Source organism: Micromys minutus (genome assembly GCF_963924665.1).
Source record: "Micromys minutus genome assembly, chromosome: 11".
Lineage (NCBI taxonomy): Eukaryota > Metazoa > Chordata > Mammalia > Rodentia > Muridae > Micromys > Micromys minutus.
Genome location: NC_137980.1, coordinates 9,338,939 through 9,347,069, shown reverse-complemented (window position 1 = coordinate 9,347,069; position 8,131 = coordinate 9,338,939). Strand labels below are relative to the sequence as shown.

General features: G+C 36.6%; 1 pseudogene across 1 annotated transcript; it reads left to right on the top strand.

The window, feature by feature from the left end:
* The first annotated feature begins 587 nt into the window (after positions 1-587).
* LOC308427533 (signal transducing adapter molecule 1-like) lies at positions 588-2,222 on the top strand (annotated as a pseudogene). The gene is made up of 2 exons: positions 588-792; positions 887-2,222. The product of its transcript is annotated as a signal transducing adapter molecule 1-like (transcript).
* Positions 2,223-8,131: the final 5,909 nt, after the last annotated feature.

Below are 8,131 nucleotides of genomic sequence, written 5' to 3'. Positions count from 1 at the left end.
CCCCAGGTGGGGAAATATCTGGATGGCCTTTCCTTCAGTCTCTGATCCACTCTTTGACCTGTATTTTCTCCTGTGTGTATTTTGTACCCCCTTCTAAAAAGTACTAATACGTCCAGATTTTGGTCTTTGTTCCTTCTAGGCTCCATATGATATGTAGGTTGTATCCTGTGTATTGTGAACTTTCTGGCTAATATTTACTTATCAGTGAGTGTATGCTGTGTGTGTTCTTTTGTGAGTAGATTACCTCACTCAGGAAGATAGCTTCAAGTTCCATCCATTTGCCTAGGAATTTCATAAAACCATTGTTTCTAATACCTAAGTAGTACTCCACTGTGTATATGTACCACAATTTGTGTATCCATTCCTCTGCTGAAGGACATCTGGGTTCTTTCCAGCTTCTGGCTATTATAAATGAGTCTGCTGTCAACATGGTGGAGCATGTGTCCTTGTTATGTTGGAGAGTCTTTTAAGCATATGCCCATTTTCTTATAAATAAGTAAGTCTCACAAAATACACATTTATGGTCACAGCTTGAGTGCCGTGGTGTTGACGGGCTGTCCCTGGGGACACCTCGGCGCACAGAGGACATGCCTCTCTTTGCCAACAACCCCTTTGACCAGGATGCTGAGAAAGCAACTAGTATGTTGAATACTGCTGAGGACTGGGGCCTCATCATGGATATTTATTTGTGTTAAGGTTGATCAATCTCACACAGGACCTAAAGATTGTCTTTGTTCTATTATGAGAAGAGTGAACCATAAAGATCCCCATGTTGCTATGCAAGCTCTAACTCTTCTAGGAGCATGTGTACCAAACTGAATTTTTTTTTCACTTAGAAGTATGTTCAAGAGATTTTGCTAGTGAAGTAAGCAACATATTAAATAAGGGTCATCCTAAAGTATGTGAAAAATTAAAGGCTCTTATGGTTAAATGGGCAGATGAATTTAAGAATGATCCACAGCTTAGTCTGATATCGGCAATGATTAAGAACCTTATGGAACAATGTGTAACGTTCCCAGCTATTGCTTCTCAGATTGCAGAACAAGCGAAAGCAAGCCCATCTCATAGCCAAGGACCCTAGCACCGTGGCTACCAAAAAGAAAGAAGATTTAGCAAAAGCTGTTGAGTTGCCCTTCAAGGAGCAAAGGCTGCAGTCAACCCCCCTCTCAGCACTGTATCCAAGCACATGGAATCTCCTCACTAACCACCAACACGAAGGCAGAAAAGTTCATGCTGTGTATGACTTTGAAGCTGCTGAGGATAATGAGCTTACCTTTAAAGCTGTAGAAATTATCACAGTCCTTGATGAAAGTGATCCCAACTGGTGGAAAGGTGAAACATATCAAGGCAGAGATCGTTTTCCTTCTAATTTTGTAACTGTGTATCTTACTGCTAAACCAGAAGTGATTAAGGCAGAGAAGAAGGTGGTATAATTCAGTGAAGACATTCAGATAGAGACAATAGAACCAGAACCAGAACTAGCCTTCATTGATGAGGATAAAATGGATCAGTTGTTACAGATGTTGCAAAGTACAGATCCCAAATAATCCCAGATAATCCCAGATCTGATAAACAACCAGACTTACCAGAGCTACTTCATCTTGAAGTAATGTGTCACCAGATGGGATCTCTCATCGATGAAAAACTGGAAGATATTGATAGAAAACATCTGGAACTCTCAGAACTGAATGTGAAGGTGATGGAAGCTCTTTCATTGCATACAAAGTTAATGAATGAAGATCCAATGTATTCAATGTATGCAAAATTACAGAACTGGCAGTATTTAATGCAGTCATCTGGTGTTTCTGGTTCCCAGGTATATGCAGGGACTGCTCAGAGTGATACCTACCTGGTTTGCAGGGAGTCCACTATTACCCATCTCCAGAGCTACAGCCTTTCCCCAGAACAGCTGTCTTCTATCAGCCAAGAAGCAGTTCCACCCTCTGCAAACCCAGCTCTTCCTAGTCAGCAGACCCAGGCTTCCTTACCCGAATGCAATGGTTAGTTCTGTTCACGGAAAATCATATCCTAGCCAGACTTCAATATACAGTCCTGCTGCTGCTATACCTGTACCTGCTGATGTCACCATCTACCAGAATGCAGGACCTAATATGTCCCAGGTGCCAAACTATACTTTAACATCAACAGCCCTGCCTCAAACAGGAGGCAGCCAACAGCCACCTCAGCCACAGCAAGCATATTCTCAGAAGGCTCTACTATAAGACTTGATGTTCCTCCTGGTGATGTATTTCTCCTGAATGCCACTGACAATGTTAGGAAATTAGTTAACATCCTAAGATTTGTTTTTCCTCAGCTTTTAGGAGTCTATCTTGGTCAAGTTCAAATACTCAAGGAAGAAGGCAGAACTGCTTCCATTTGCACTGATGTTTAGATGAATGCCCCTCCCCCAAGGAATGAATCTACTTAAGATATTAATTTCCTTTAGTAATATGAAGAATTGTTACAAGATTATTGTCTTTTAAAATTACCTGGTCTGCAACACTCAAAAGATGAAGTTATATTGACATGTAACTTCATTAGTGACCATTTCAATTACAATGATGATCATGTGAATGTAATTAACACTGTGTTAAATTAATTGACATTGTTTTATTTTAATCATGAACAACTATGGTTGCTAATGCTTTGTGTAAATTTAAGATAAGTACACTATCTTTTTAAGCTACAAGAGATCCAAGTTGTAGCACATTGACCTGAAGGCATTGTCCTGTTATAGTGTCACATTAAATTGAGCCTTTCTTTTACTAATTGTGAGCAAAACATGTCCTTTTGTAGCTTCTGCCCACTACTGGTAGTCATCACACCAGCAAACAGTAGCCACATTTTTGGTTTAATTACAGGAGAATAACGTTCCCTTTAAACTTTTGTATTTTGGCACGATGTTCCAGGCATTGTGGACCATGAGACAAAAATTAGGCTTTGTATTTTATTTTGAAAGAAGTAACATTGATTTGATTTTTCATAGTTGAATGTGGTGAGTAGTTTTAAAACTGTATACAGTGTTAATTAGCAGTGACACCAAAGACAGAGGCCATGCCCATGGAGACTTTCCAACTGGAAAAATAAAAATGAACTAACACTACAGTTTCAACGTCTCTTGTAAATTTTTCGGGTATAAGCAAAATTTTATTTACATCTCTTACCCCACTAGTATTTTTATTTAATATCATTGACACACTGTATCTTTTAATTCTCGTTAAAATGGATATAAATAGGCATTTCAAAGTAAAACCAAAAGAACATACATTTATAAAGTAGCAATAATGTACAAGCAAGGAGCAGAAAAAAAAATTGGGAATTCAGTTAAATATTCTAAAACATAGACAACATTCTCTTTGGCAAACAATTAACAGGCCCATAATATTGACAGTTCAGTGTGAACAAACCTAACTGTATGACCTCATTTATATGGTGCTAAGTGAGCTCCTCTTCCCCTGAGAAAAGCCAGGCACCAGAGCTATCGTACTCAGAGGCCATTAATACATAATTCAAAACTATGCTAGTAATAAGAATACGTGGATTGGATAATTCACATTGCATATGCATATAAAATCATTATACAAAATCTATAAACACATAAAATTAAAATCATTACTAAATTATAGATAATTCAGTGTGGTCTGTCTTAAATTATCCCTCTGCCCAATTGGAATATGCAATGTTAAAACCCTTTAGAAGATACAGTCAGAATGATGCCTTTTATTGCATGTAAATTATGCCTTATTGGAAACTGATTTTATAAACAAATTTATAAGCTCACACACTCAGGATAAGGTATTTGATTAAATTCAAATGCACATCTTATTAAATCACTATTTCCAGTAAATATTCATTGAATATGTGCAGTATAGTTAGGAATTCAGGATTTCAGTAATAAAAATTTTAAAACTTTCTTTCCACAAGTTTATATTCTAGTTGTAATAAGCCTTTATATATTTATGTATGTGTGCATTAATTAATTCTCAAGCATCCCGTTCTGCCCTTAAATGGCACAGAAACCTTGAACTTCTGTCTCCTCCCAACTGGAGCTGGAGTCTCAAAAGTGGAACACCATGCCAATGCGCGCATCGCTGATGGTTGAACTCAGAGTTACTAGCAAGCACTCTACCAATGGAGCTACATCCCTACATCTCACTTTTTTTATTTTATATCTGTACTATGTATTTGAAAGTTGCAGTAAATCTCCAACTACAATAAGCCTGTGAAAAAAACAAACAACTTATTCACAATATTTATGAGCTGCAGGCCTAGATTGGGCAGATTTTCCACAATACTTTATTCACGATCTATGAGATCCCTTGCTACTTCTGGCTTCTCTAGGCCCTGTAGTTCTGTTCCATCTTCCTTTCTCCTCCTCTCCCACTGTTCTCTTCCTCTCTCCTTCCTTCTCTTTCCCAACTCTCTAAAACCTTCAGCTCCACCTTTCCCTTCCACTGCCCAATCACAGGCTCTAGCCTTTATTTGGTCAGTTAAAATGGGGAGATGGTTCACATTAAATCACCTGATTATGTGACCAACCACTTGTCAGGGTAACTCATCTAAGAAAGCAGAATTAACACCAGAATACAAACAGCACCAGGGCAATCCACATTTTCTCCCTTAAAGTGCTCCTTTTTTAAGATATAAATTGAGTACAACTCTTACAATTATATAAATGATTAAGTATAAGATACACTTAACACGCAGTCCATCACATTTGTCCCTTAGATAAAGTGTTCTACCATCATACCTTACTTAAAGAATTATGATTCTATCTCTAGATTATGTTTAGATTTCAGCCTGTAACAACACCTGAAAACATGTCTTCAACTCTATAACCTCTCTCTCTCTCTCTCTCTCTCTCTCTCTCTCTCTCTCTCTCTCTCTCTCTCTCTCTCTCTCTCTCTCTCCCTCTCCCTCTCCCTCTCCCTGTCTCTTTCTCAATGTTAAACAACTTGATCTTGATTATGAGACTAAAACTAGTCTTTAACCTCATCATAAATCTGAGAATGACTTAAACATTACCTGGGTATATAGGTAGAACCAAATGTAGCTTCTCAAACTTAAACAATTTTAGACAGCCCCTTACTTCCTCAAAACATGGGAGCATCAGTCTTCAACCTTCTGGGCCAGGATCAGCTGATAGACCTTTGCAAAGCAGAATTATTAAGAACTTCTCACCCTTTTTTTGGCAGACCCAACAGTTAACTATTCTGTATAATGTGTTCTTTTCCTAGAAATCATTTTGTGTGTAAATGAAATAGGCAGTTTCTGTCTATTTGCTAGCTTGTTAGAATATGCAACATTGCCTGGAGGTGAAGATGCTCAATTTCTTTGAACCAGGAATGGGGTGCTGTCAGGAGTAGACATGTCTCATTGTCAAAGGATTAATAACATTAAATGTCATATTTTGTGGATTTTTGATGTTTTGGAAGAATATATATATATATAATTTAGAAGAATATAAATATATATATATGAACTGTTAAACATTGACTATTTGTAGCTATCTCTAATAGAAATATATCAAAAAAAAGTCCTTTTATTATTAAATCAGGATCTAACATAAGCTTGAGTCTGTTAATTGGCTTGTAACTTGTATTGCTTAATCATGTAAAAGCAGTGTGACTAGCAACCTTGTTGAACAGTGGTGAAAGCATTAATAAAAGTGACATGGGGGAAGGCACCTAATTGAGACTTTTGTGGGGATACTGGCTAGTACAATGTTTTAAACTTGAAGATGTTTTCCTTAATCTTTCTATTTAAATATTACTAAGAAAGTATGAAATATTGCTCTAATTATAAAGTAAACAAAGTCTTTCCATTAATACTTCAGGAAGCATCGTGCACATCAAAAGAAGTGATGACGAGCTTGTCTCTGAGGTGCTTATTTGAGGCTACAATGTGTTGTTCAAAGTGAGAAGCCTCTGGGAAATGTGTAGACACTAGAAACCCACCCAGAAAAAAATGATGAAGGTTAAAGTCTTCAGTTTCAAGTCCCTACATTTGTATTTTGTCATCTCTGAAAGAAAACATGAGATCTCCTTTGAGGAGCTGATGTGTCCAGGCAACACATTGTTGATTTGATCGCAGCTACATAAAAATCCCTAATGATGGTAGTTGTTTGGGCTATTGAAATCTAGACATGAGTAGTACATACCTCCTGTGGACCTGCCCCTGAATCCTTCTCTCAGGGATCTATTTATTTTTCTTGCCTAGTACATTGGCAGCATTAGTCTAGAAGGCTGAGTTGAAAACCCCAGGGAAGCAGAATGTATGCTGGATCGACCATCCAGACTGTGATGTCATCATAAATGCAACCTCTATGAGCTTAGTTCTAAGCCACTAGATTTTGCAGCTCTTTGTCGCATCAAGTTAAGCTATAATTATTTTGCCTTGCTTAGATCCATAAAGCAACAAGAAAAGTTGATACATAACACTGAACCAATTTTATATGAGGAAAACATGTGATTTATTATTTTATTTGCATGCTAATACGGTTCCAGGAAACATCGGAAGTACAAAACAAAGACAGAGGCTATAAAACAAGATAAAACACATTTAAAATTCACAAGAAAAGTAAAGCAAAGATGAATAAATTTAAGAAAATAGAGCCAAGAGTAAAGTACACAAAATATCTCCGTCTCCCTGTGGAGGTAGAGCACATGCTTGGCTCTCAGCTGCCGAGGAAGCAGCATAAACTGGAAATCGTGGTGAAGTTTGTTATTCACAGTACCCATAAGGCAAAAGCAAATCAGATAACCCAGGAAAAGTTTGTTTGTCCTAATAGGAAGACCAGAGATATATTACTCCTATGGGTTTTCATAAAAAAAAAAGACACTGTGAAATCTATTAAAGCACATCTTCAGAAAGAAGGGAAAAAGAGACAATGAACACAGCAATGAGCTTTATAAGTCTCTCATTTATAAAATCCCTTAGTACAAGGTGTCAGGAATGTGGCTGAATACAATTCACAGACAATGATACAGTTTAAAATGCTGCTCAATAAAGAATGGGAAAAGAACTGGTAATTAAACCTAATCCGATTTGTGTAATAATTTTGTAATTAGTTGGCACATTTAAAACATCTCTAGTGAATGCAATAATAATTTACTCCAAGGGCATAAATGTTTCCCTCAAGCAAATCCTGTTTTCTTAATCTTTTAAGTACAAAGTGAAAAAAAAAGAAACAAGTACAGAAAAGCATTTTTGTATAAATGGGTATATTTTAATGAACTGTAATTGTCAGACTTTTATCCCTATAGCAAAGGGGATAGATTTGGGTTTTTGAACTCTCACCTACAGGACACAAATACTATGTCAGCTTAATTAAGTTCAAAATTACACATCAAAATTTAAGAAACTTATTTGCAAAAAAATGTTTACAAGCTTCATTATGTAAGCAAAAACTTGGTTCATCTATTACTCCCCTCTTATCTAAAGGTTTAAAATACAGGTGGTACTAACCCCAAAGATGGTACATTTCTGTTATATATATGCACCTGTGGAAAAGTTTACTCTGTGAATGGAATTCTTCTGTGATTTTAAAATACATAAAGAACTTAAGGATATGCTGATGGACAATTTATAGCTGCAGAAGCTTGAAGCAGATGCTCACATTTCCTCCGATGTAACAACAGCGTAAATTCTTCATGGCCCTGCTCAGTTGACTTTCCTCATTTACACAGTCTGGGAAATGTTTCACCCATCCTGAATGAGTCTTCTCACCTCAATTAACATGGCACTTAAGAATTCATAACTAGGCTCAACATGTGATATGGTTCTCATGGGGTTTGCTGTTCTCGGCCTAGATCTAGCTTATTCAGTACAATATTTTAAATTCCACAAATTTCATAATTTTATTTTTCTTTATAACTGAATCAAAATTCCACTGTGAATATGCACCCCATTTTCAATGCTCATCAATAAGTTGATGAACATCTAGGCTTGCTCCATTTCCTAAATATTTTGAAAAGCACATTTGTAAAGACAGATGTGCAAGAACTTATATAATAGGACATAAAGTGTTTGAGATATGTGTACAGGACTAGAATATTACCTTTATTTCTGTTCATTATTTGTTTTACTTCCTTGTGTCCTAAACTATTTTAGCCTCTTGTAAAATTTCAAA